This window comes from Prunus avium, chromosome 7, assembly GCF_965620075.1.
Source record: "Prunus avium chromosome 7, drPruAviu1.hap1.1, whole genome shotgun sequence".
In the NCBI taxonomy this organism is placed as follows: domain Eukaryota; kingdom Viridiplantae; phylum Streptophyta; class Magnoliopsida; order Rosales; family Rosaceae; genus Prunus; species Prunus avium.
In genome coordinates, this window is record NC_142290.1 from 2,720,071 (window position 1) to 2,732,166 (window position 12,096).

The 12,096-nt window shown below is 42.4% G+C and overlaps 1 pseudogene; it reads right to left on the bottom strand.

Annotated features, from left to right (window-relative positions):
- Window positions 1–6,496: 6,496 nt before the first annotated feature.
- LOC148292817 (uncharacterized) lies at window positions 6,497–11,739 on the bottom strand (annotated as a pseudogene).
- Between the last annotated feature and the right edge of the window lie 357 nt (window positions 11,740–12,096).

Here is a 12,096-nt window from a genome sequence, read left to right on the forward strand (position 1 = left end):
CCCATGCCTTACCATGACTGGGCAACCCAGAGATCCATCCTTGAGTTATGCTGACCAAGCTAGAAGAATTGGGGCCGTAGAGTTTGATGGTGATGGTGACCCTATGGGAGCCGAGGAATGGATGGAAAATATGGAGAGAATTATGGATGTGATGGATATTCCACAGGAGTGTAGAGTGGTTCTGGCCACTTTCTTTCTGTCCAGGAATGCCAGACACTAGTGGGAGTCACTCTGAAGACGGTATCAGGATTCGTCAGCTATTACATGGTTAGAATTCCGGACTGCATTTGATGAGCAGTTCTACCCACTAGCCGAGCAAAATATGAAGATGGAGGAATTTCTTCAGCTGGAATAGGGCAGTATGACAGGTTTCGAATATGAGAAGAAATTCAATGAATTGTCCAAGTATTGTGCACCACTTGAGAGGAAGAAGTGTCAGTTGTTCACCAGAGGACTAAAGGCATCCATCCGTGACATCGTGATAGGACAACGTCTGATTAATTTCAGAGATTTGGTTATGTCTACCTCATTGATCGAGAGCAGTCAAATGATGGTCTAGGACGTAGCGATTTCCATAGACGGCAGTATGACATGGGTGGTCCCAGCCAGGGGTTATCCAAGAGAGGCAGTTATAGCTCCGGATTGTCCAGTTGCCGTAGCTAGGGAGCTATTCGAGCTGGAGTCAGCTCCAGGGAGGGTCCAATCAGAGTGGGAGTTTTGAACCCGTTCCGGAGGTAGTACAGCTAGAGGTTCTAGGAGACAGCTGCAGCCAGTTTTCAGTGGGAGGAATCGCTCCCACTATGCTTTATGCGGCAGGTACCATATTGAGCCCTGCCAATAGGGTACCACTAGGTGCTATCACTGTGGTCAGTCTGGGCATTTTCGGAGGGAGTGCCCGATGCTTCTGCAAGGCAGAGAAATCTCTGTTGGGCACAGAGCAGAGTACAGGATACATCACAGTTTGTGGGGGCCTCGTCTAATGGTGGGGCCCAAATCAGTGTGGCTAGGAGAGGTGGTAGTTAGCAGAGGGGACGTGGAAGACGTTCTAGGGCAATAGGCAGGGTATATAACATGTCTCAGCATGAGGCACATGCGTCACCTGATGTGATCATAGGTATATTACCAGTCTTTGGGATTCCTGTTAGAGTTTTAATTGACCCCGGGGCTACACATTCTTTTGTTGCACATAGTTTTTCCCACAATGCGGATGTGAGACTCACAGCTCTGTGTGAGGAACTTGCCATTTCGGTGCCTACGGGTGATGTGTTTGTAGTGTCTGTAGTTAGTGCGGTGTACAGGAATAACATGGTCTTAATAAGGGACGTATTTCTGGAGGCAGATTTGATCCCTCTGGAGATGGTGGATTTGGATGTTATTCTGGGTATAGATTGGTTAGCCAAGCTCCATGCCTCAGTGGATTGTTTCGGAAGGAGGTCGTACTCCATACGGATGACTTGAGGTGACTTTTTTGGTGAGCGTAGAGTTCTTCTATCTTGCGTCATTTCAGCCATGACGGCGAGACCGTTTCTCAGAAAAGGGTTTTCATGATACTTGGCTCACGTAATTGACACTGGGGATAATGGGTTGAGATTGGAGGATATTCAAGTTGTACGGGAATTTCCGGATGTGTTTCTAGAGGATCTTCCTCGGTTACCTCCTCATCGGGGGATCGAGTTTACTATTGAGGGAATTGAAGACGCAGTTGCAGGAGCTGGTGGATAAGGGTTTCATCCGACCCAATTTTTCTCCTTGGGGTGCACCAGTTCTGTTTGTAAAGAAGAAGGATGACACCATGAGGTTGTGCATTGATTACAGGTAGTTGAACAAGGTCACTGTGCGGAACAGATATCAGTCGCCTGGTATAGTTGATTTATTTGATCAGTTGAGGGGTGCTAAGGTGTTTTCTAAGATTGATCTGAGATCAAGCTATCATTAGTTACGAATCAGAGAGGAGGATGTGCCTAAGACTGCTTTTCGGACAAGATATGGTCATTATGAATTTTTGGTGATGCCTTTTGGACTAACTAATGCGCCAGCTGTGTTTATGTATCCCATGAACAGAGTGTTCCGACGTTACTTGGATCGCTTTGTGATTGTGTTCATAGATGACATCCTGGTATACTGTAAAAGTGAAAAGGCGCATATGAAGCACTTGGAAATTATGCTGAAGACTTTAAGGAGGAGGCAGTTGTATGCCAAGTTTAGCAAATGTCAGTTCTAGTTTGACAGAGTGAATTTCTTGCAACATGTGATTTCTGCAGAGGGTATTTACGTGGATCCCCAGAAAGTGGAGGCAATAGTGAATTGGCCACGACCAACTAATGTCACTTCGTCAAGCGTTTCTCTACCATAATGGCACCTCTCACGTGTTTGACAAGAAAGGGAGTTAAGTTTGAATGGTCAGATGAGTGTTAGGAGAGCTTCAATGAACTCAAGACCAGGTTAACCACCACTTCGGTATTGACACTTTCGAATGATAGCGGGAACTTCGTTATCTACAATGATGCATCCCGACAAGGGCTAGGTTGTGTGTTGATGCAGCATGGTAGGGTAATCGCTTATGCTTCTAGGCAACTCAAGAAGCATGAGTTGAATTATCCTACTCATGATTTGGAACTTGCTGCTATGGTGTTCGTTCTAAAGATTTGGTGGCACTATCTTTACGAGGAAACGTGTCAGATTTTCATGGATCATAAAAGTTTGAAGTATCTGTTCACCTAGAAAGAACTGACCTTGAGGCAAAGGAGGTGACTAGAGCTAATTAAGGACTATGACTACACTATTGAGCATCATCTTGGGAGTGCTAATGTGGTGGTGGATGCTCTCAACCGGAAGTCGTCTGGATTTGTGGCTCACCTCCGAGGGAGATATCTTCCATTGTTGGTTGAGTTGAGAAAGTTGAGAGTTGGGCTAGGTATGGATGAACAGGGAGCTTTGTTGGCTACTCTCTATGTAAGACCCGTATTGGTAAAACGAATAATTGCAACCCGGTTGCAAGATCCATTAATTTGTACCTTGAGATTAGAGGTCGAGAACGGTACCAGAACAGATTATTCAATGAGAAATGATGGAGCTTTAATGTTGGGTACCATATCGTATGTTCCTGATGATGAATCATTAAAAAGGGAAATTCTTGAGGAGGCTCATTGTTCGGCTTTTGCTATGCATCCTGGCAGCATAAAAATGTACTTTGCTCTGAGAGAACATTATTGGTGGCCTTTCATGAAGAAGGAAATAGCAGAGTATGTCAGTAAGTGCTTAATTTGTCAGCAAGTTAAAGGCGAGCGGCAAAAATCATCGGGGTTGCTGCAACCACTTCCAATTCCTGAGTGGAAGTGGGAGCACATCACTGGGGATTTTGTGTTAAAGCTTCCTCGAACACTAAACAAGCATGATGGAGTTTGGATAATTGTGGATCGACTCACCAAGTCCGCTCATTTTCTGCCGATGAGAGCAACCTATACTTTGAACAAACTGGCTAAGATTTTCATAGATGAAATTGTAAGATTTCATGGGGTGCCAGTGTCCATTGTCTTAGGCGAAATCCGTGAGTTTGAGTTCGATCCAACGGTCCGAACATATCGAATCCGGAAATCACACAATAGGTGAAATCCATTTGAGGCTCAAACGGTATCCGAATTGAAATCCGAACACACCTACGCACTCGTGATAACACGAGGATCATTTTAGGATACAATGTGGCCCCCCACCATACTGCTCATGCGCCTGGAAAAACTCCATTGGAGCCACTTCCTACCACAGGTTCAGGACATCGATTGGAGCCACTTTTGTTCTTGGACCTACCCCAAAAAATGACTAGAAGTGGCCGGAATTTCAATCCGGAATCCGGCCAAACTTTGAATCAAAAATCGGATTATCTAAGCTAGAAATCAATCAAATCCTACCCAACCATCAGCTAGAGAACGAAAAATAGGTGAGAAACCATACCTCACACGTCGAGATTGGTGGTTGGAGGACGGAGAACGAGCTACGGGAAGTTTGGACTAAAAACCAGTCGGGTTTCGGGCTTTTTCGGGGGAGTTGGGCCGGATGTGGTCGTTATGGACGTTTGGGGTGCCAACTGGAGGGAGCTGTCGAAGGGGGGGTTTCATTAGGGGGGAGAGAGAGAGAGAGAGAGAGAGAGAGAGAGAGAAGAAGAAGAAGAAGAAGAAGAATAAACTTAAAAATCTGATTTGTGCTAAATTACGATTTTACCCTCTACGTCTTTTGATCGTATCTTCCTCAATGCAACTCAGATTTGAGCCCACTACGTGTCTACGGACTCGTTTTGACGTGCTCTGCGGAACAATATAATTGGAATTCCCAAATTCCTTCCTGATCAAAAATTCAACTTTAAACCTAATAAATTATTCACGGGGTAATTTTGTCTTTTATTTGAATAAATTAATAATTAAAAATTATTTAAGGTTCGGGTTGTTACAATCTACCCCCCTTATAAAAATTTCATCCTCGAAATTTCCATACCTGTCACTCGAAGCGATAAGGGTACTGATCTCATATTTGATCCTCGGGTTCCCAAGTAGCCTCTTCCACAGTATGACTCCTCCATAAGACTTTCACAAGTGGGATCTCTCTAGAACGGAGCACCTACGTCTTCCAATCTAAAATCTGAATAGATTCCTCCACATAACTCAAATCATTCTCCAATTCTATTGGTTGCTCCTACAGAACATGGGAAGAGTCAGAGATATACTTCCGGTGCATGGAGACGTGAAATACGTCATGTAACCTAGAAAGGTCTTAAGGCAAGGCAAGTCTATACACTACTGGGCCTACACATTCCAAAATCTCGTATGGCCCAATGTAACGAGGACTTAGTTTTCGCCTCTTTCTGAATCTCACCACACCTTAAGGCAACAACTTTCAGAATACCCAGTCACCAACCTCAAACTGAAGATCTTTTCTTCTATTGTTGGCATAACTCTTTTGTCGATCCTGGGCTGCCGTAAGTCTTTCTCTAATCAGTTCAACCTGCTTCTTTGTCCATTCAACATCTTCAGATACTTCCAATCTGTGCTCACCCACTTCATCCCAATAAATTGGAGTTCTACATTGTCTTCCATACAAAGCATCAAATGGCGACATCCCAATACTTGTTTGATAACTGTTATTATACGCAAACTCTATGAGTGGTAGCTCCTCATCCCAGTCTCCCTGAAACTGCAAAGCACAAACTCTCAACATATCCTCCAAAGTCTGAATCATTCTTTCTGATTGACCATTAGTCTGGGCATGGAATGTGGTACTAAACCGCAATTGAGTTCCAAAAGCTTCTTGTAACTTCGTCCAAAAATGGGATGCAACCCGAGGATCTCTGTCTGAGACAATGGACACTGGCACCCCATGCAATCTTACAATTTCATCTATGAAAATCTTAGCCAGTTTATTAAAAGTATAGGTCACTCTAACCGGCAAAAAATGAGCGGACTTGGTGAGTCAATCCACAATTATCCAAACTCCATCATCCTTGTTCAGTGTCCGAGGAAGCTTGAACACAAAATCCATAGTGATGTGCTCCCACTTCCACTCAGGAATTGGAAGTGGTTGCAGCAACCCCGATGGTTTTTGCCGCTCAGCTTTAACTTGCTGACAAATTAAGCACTTACTGACATACTCTGCTATTTCCTTCTTCATAAAAGGCCACCAATAATGTTCTCTCAAAGTACAATACATTTTCATGCTGCCAAGATGCATAGCAAAAGCCAAACAGTAAGGCTCCTCAAGAATTTCTCTTTTTAATGTTTCATCATTAGGAACATACAATCTGGTACCCAGCATTAAAGCTCCATCATTTCACACTGAATAATCCATTATGGTACCATTCTCCTCCTCCAATCTTAGAGTGCATATTAATGGATCCTGCAACTGGGCTGCAATTATTCGTTCTACCAACACGGGTCTTACATAGAGAGTAGCCAACAAAGCTCCCTATTCATCCATACCTAGCCAAACTCTCAACTTTCTCAACTCAACCAACAATGGAAGATATCACCCTCGAAGGTGAGCCAAATCTCCGAAATTAATCAGACGCTATCTTATCATGATGTCACGGATGGATGCCTTTAGCCCTCTGGTGAACAACTAACATTTCTTCCTCTCATCCACCACAAGTGGTGCACAATACTTGGACAATTCATTGAATTTCTTCTCATATTCTAACATTGTCATACAACCCTATTCTAGCTGAAGAAATTCCTCCATCTTCATATTTTGGTAGGCTAGTAGGTAGAACTACTCATCAAATGTAGTCCGGAATTCTGACAATGTAATAGCTGACGAATCCTGATACCATATTCGAAGTGACTCCCACCAGTGTCTGGCATTCTTGGACAGAAAGAAAGTGGCTAGAACCACTCTACGCTGTTGTGGAATATCCATCACATACATAATTCTCTCCATCTTTTCTATCCATTCCTTGGCTACCGTAGGGTCACCATCACCACCAAACTCTACGGCCCCAATTCTTCTAGCCTAGTCAGCATAACTTAAGGATGGATCTCTGGGTTGCCCTGTCCTGGATAAGGCATGGATCTCTGGGTTGCCCTGTCTGCTGAAAATTTGGACCAATCGGTGGAGTGGGCATCACCATCATAGCTCCTGCCAGACCTCCTATGTAAGACTGCTCGACCTGTTCCAGAATCGGAGGGTTCTCCGGCTCAGGAGAAGGATCCTGTCCTCGAAATCGAGACGACGGTCGAGTTCCCCGATGAGTGCCATCACGTTTATGGCCCATGATTCTGTCACAAGAAACACGAATTTATCAAAACAGGAATGCACACAAGGTGCGAAGTCTAGAGGAATTTAAACCAAATGCTCTAATACCAAGTTGATAGGACCCGACCCAAATTCCACTTTGGAAATTGAGCCGAACCTTGTGCTTGTCCGGCACCTGGTGGGTGCCAAGTTATTTATGGCATCAAACATAATATGTCAATTTAGTTACCGTTTTGTTCAACAAATTAATCTCTGAAAAAAAATCCTTTCATGAATACACAAATTTATTGAATTTATCCTTATGTACACATGTACATGTGAAAAATAAGTTACATATAATCGTCGGTTTGGAAAGCACTAATAACTTAGAAATTAAGTTACATTGTTTCAATAATTTTAAGCCACTAATTATATAAGGAATAAAATTGCAATCTTATTATGACAATTTATTTACCATTATAGTTCGATACGTTGATTTTTTTTAGAAAATCCATACATGAACAATTCTTTGAATCCAATGCGTTCATCATGGATTTGCCAAAAGTCATACTTCTGTACAGACAAATAACACCAATAATAGAATATATATGACAAGACTCAACCCAAATTCCACTTTGGAATCTGTGCCGAACCCTGCGCATGTTCGACACCTAGCAGGTGCCGGGCACAAATGACCAAATTGCCCTTCTAACTAAATATCAATTTTATTACAAGTTCGACTTCTGCCGAAAATTCAGCAATCTCCCATGTAAACTGATCATATCCCAAAATTTTCACCTGTCAAACAAGCATATGTAGACATATATAACCCAACTGTTCAGCATGCATAAGTTACATTCAAATACTCTAACCACACATAATCGGCCTCAGGCCAAACAATAATCCTAGGGCAATATCAGAGCAACTAATTCAATAATTTACAACAAAACAGTTTGATTTCAAAAGAAATCCTACATAAAGAGAGGGTGGAGCGGAGGGTGGAATCTGCCCTGTGGTGGCGCTCTGGTGCACGTCTATTTCCTGGGGGCGCAAAACATTGAAAAATGTGAGTGGACCAAAAATAAAGCTTTAGAAAATAGCATATGAACATCAAGCATGCATATTTATATTTATATATAATCGTTTAATCACGCAAACCATTCGTCAAACCAAATGAAAACATCGAAAAGAAATATTTTCCTTCCGCCTAGGTGTACCCATTAAATATCCGTCAATTCCTTAATTTCCGTCAATTCCCACAATAAACCGTCAATTTCTCATGTCACAATTTGTGACACGTCCTTGTAGGTCTTGGTAACACAAAGTTGACCCGAGCCGCAATCCTCGTAGGATTTAGGGGACATTTGGTCTGCTTGATCAGCATTCCTCCCTCCACACGGTCCGAGTACCCCTAGGACTCGTGGGGCAAATGTCAAGCGTGCTGACTTATCCAAAGGCAACTATTTATTCTGACGGCAACATATTATCCGAGTAAACTTTTTATTCAAAGGCAACATTATATCGAAGGCAACCTAGATACCTATGGTGGTTTAAAACAAATAAATTTTCTGGAAAAGATTAAAATTTATAAAACTATTTCTTAATCATCCTTTCTTAAAATTCTGTTGCCATAATCCTTCCTACTTTCCAAGCCATGCTCAACTTAAACTTAAACATAATATAATATAAATATTCGAAATCAAACTATCATGCTTGGAAACTAAACTTCATAATAACTCATTCAAGATCAAATAATAAAACTTAAATTGCATGGAATCATTTATAAAAAAAAAAAGTCCACTCACTGAGCATCCGAGCTAGCTTGACCCTTCGAGGGTCCCTCCTGCGGGTCCGATGGAGCCTGAGTACCTATTTAAACCATTACAAATATTTAATTAATAAAATAGCTTAACATAATCATTTAATTCAAAACCCTGACCCCCGGCTTTTAAAAATATGTGCACCTAGTTTAAGACCATTCCTATGCCCACTTAAACGATCAGATGGTTACGGCTTATTTAACCCTAGGGTTCGCTATTTCAGAGTATCTGGGACTCTGATTCACGATCCGTCGAATTCTATACGATCTTAGAAATACGAGGTACAACATACGTGAGTTTGAGTTTCAACCCAACGCTCCAAACATATCGAGCCTAATACGTGTCTACGGACTCGTTTCGACGTACTCTACGCAATAATACAATCGGAATTCTCAAATTCTTTCCCGGTCAAAAAGTCAACTTTAAACCTAATAAATTATTCTCGGGGTATTTTCGTCTTTTGCTTGAATAAATTAATAAGTAAAAATTATTTAAGGTTCGGATTGTTATAATCTACACCCTTATAAAAATTTTGTCCTCGAAATTTCCATACCTATCACTCGAAGGGGTAAGGGTATTGATCCCGCATTTGATCTTCAAGTTCCCAAGTGGACTCTTCTACATTATTTCTCCTCCACAAGACTTTCACCAGTGGAATCTCTCTTGAACGCAGCACCTGCATCTTCCCATCTAAAATATGAACTGGTTGCTCCACATAACTCAAATCATCTTCCAATTCTATTGGTTGCTCCTCCAAAACAGGGGAAGGATTACAAATATACTTCCGGAGCATGGAAACATGGAATACATCATGTACTCGAGAAAGGTCTGAGGGCAAGGCAAGTCTGTAAGCTACTGGACCCACACGCTCCAAAATCTCATAGGGCCCAATGTAACGAGGACTTAATTTTCCTCGCTTCCCAAATCTTACCACTCCTTTCCAAGGCGACAACTTTAAGAACACCCAATCACCAACTTCAAAGTGAAGATCTTTTCTTCTATTGTCAGCATAACTCTTTTGTCGATCCTGTGCTACCTTGAGTCTTTCTCTAATCAATTCCACCTGCTTCTTTGTCCGTTCAACATCTTCAGATACTTCCAATCTGTGCTCACCCACTTCATTGCAATAAATTGGAGTTCTACACTGTCTTCCATACAAAGCATCAAATGGTGACATCCCAATACTTGCTTGATAACTATTGTTATACGCAAACTCCATAAACGGTAACTTCTCATCCCAGTCTCCCTGAAACTGCAAAGCACAAGCTCTCAACATATCCTCCAAAGTCTGAATCGTTCTTTCTAACTATCCATCAGTCTGGGGATGAAATGCAGTAGTAAACCGCAATTGAGTTCCAAAGGCTTCATTTAACTTCGTCCAAAAATGGGATGTAAACCGAGGATCTCTATCAAAGACAAAGGACACTAGCACCCCATGCAATCTTACAATTTCATCTATGAAAATCTTAGCCAGTTTATTCAAAGTGTAGGTCGCTCTCATCGGCTAAAACTGAGCGGACTTGGTGAGTCGATCCACAATTACCAAAACTCCATCATCCTTGTTCAGTGTCTGAGGAAGCTTGAACACAAAATCCATAGTGATGTGCTCCCACTTCCACTCAGGAATTGGAAGTGGTTGCAGCAACCCCGATGGTTTTTTCCGCTCAGCTTTAACTTGCTGACAAATTAAGCGCTTATTGACATACTCTGCTATTTCCTTCTTCATAAAAGGCCACCAATAATGTTATCTCAAAGTACAATACATTTTCGTGCTGCCAGGATGCATAGCAAAAGCCAAACAGTAAGCCTCCTCAAGAATTTCTCTTTTTAATGTTTCATCATTAGGAACATACAATCTGGTACCCAGCATTAAAGCTCCATCATTTCACACTGAATAATCCGTTTTGGTACCATTCTCATCCTCCAATCTTAGAGTACATATTAATGGATCCTGCAACTGGGCTACAATTATTCGTTCTACCAACACGGGTCTTGCATAGAGAGTAGCCAACAAAGCTCCCTATTCATCCATACCTAGCCGAACTCTCAACTTTCTCAACTCAACCAACAATGGAAGATATCTCCCTCGGAGGTGAGCCATGGATCAGGATGACTTCCTGCTGAGAGCATTCGCTACCACATTAGCTCTCCCATGATGGTGCTCAGTAGTGCAGTCATAATCCTTAATCATCTCTAACCACCTCCTTTGCCTCAAATTCAGTTCCTTCTGGTTGAACATATACTTCAAACTTTTATGATGCGTAAAAATCTGACACATTTCCCTGTAGAGATAGCGTCGCCAAATCTTTAAGGTGAACACCATGGCAGCAACTTCCAAATCATGAGTAGGATAATTCAACTCATGCTTCTTGAGTTGCCTAGAAGCATAAGCGATTACCCTACCATGTTGTATCAGCACACAACCTAGCCCTTGTCAGGATGCATCACTGTAGATGGCAAAGTTCCCGCTATCATCTGGAAGTGTCAATACCGGAGTGGTGGTCAACCTGGCTTGAGTTCTTGAGTTCATTGAAGTGTCAATACCAGGATGTCGTCTATGAACACAATCACAAAGCGATCCAAGTAACGTCGGAACACTCTGTTTCATGAGATCCATAAACGCAGCTGGCGCATTAGTCAGACCAAATGGCATCACCAAGAATTCATAATGACCATATCTTGTCCGGAAAGCAGTCCTAGGCATATATTTTTCTCTGACCCGTAACTGGTGATAACCTGACCTCAAATCAATCTTAGAAAACACTTTAGCACCCTTTAACTGATCAAACAAATCATCCACACGAGGTAGTAGATATCTATTCCGCACAGTGACCTTGTTCAATTGCATGTAATCAATGCACAACCTCATGATGCCATCCTTCTTCTTCGCAAATAGAACTGGTGCACCCCAAGGGGAAAAACTGGGTCGGATGAAACCCTTGTCTACCAGCTCCTGCAAATGTGTCTTCAATTCAGTTGGTGCCATTCTACACGATGCCTGAGAGATAGGATTTGTTCCTGGAACGAACTCAATAGTGCACTTGATCTCCTGATGAGGTGGTAACCCAGAAAGATCCTCTGGAAACACCTATGGAAATTCCCATACCACCGGAATATCCTCCAACCTTAATCCATTATCCCGGGTGTCAATTACATGAGCCAAGTATCCTGAACACCCCTTCCTGAGCAACCACCTCGCCGTCATAGCAGAAATGAGGCAAGATGGAAGAACTCTGCGCTCACCACAAAAAGTCACCTCAGATCATCTGGGACTACGAAGTACGACCTCCTTCCGGAAACAATCCACTGAGGCACGATGCTTAGCCAACCAATCCATGCCCAAAATGACATCCAAATCCACCATCTCTAGAGGAATCAGATCCGCCTCCAGAAACACGTCCCCCACTAAAACCAAACTACTCCCGTACACCGCACTAACTACAAATACATCACCCGTAGGCACAAAAATAGCAAGTTCCTCATGCAGAGCTATGAGTCTCTCATCCGCATTGTGGGCAAAATTATGTGCAACAAAAGAGTGTGTAGCCCTAGGGTTAATAAA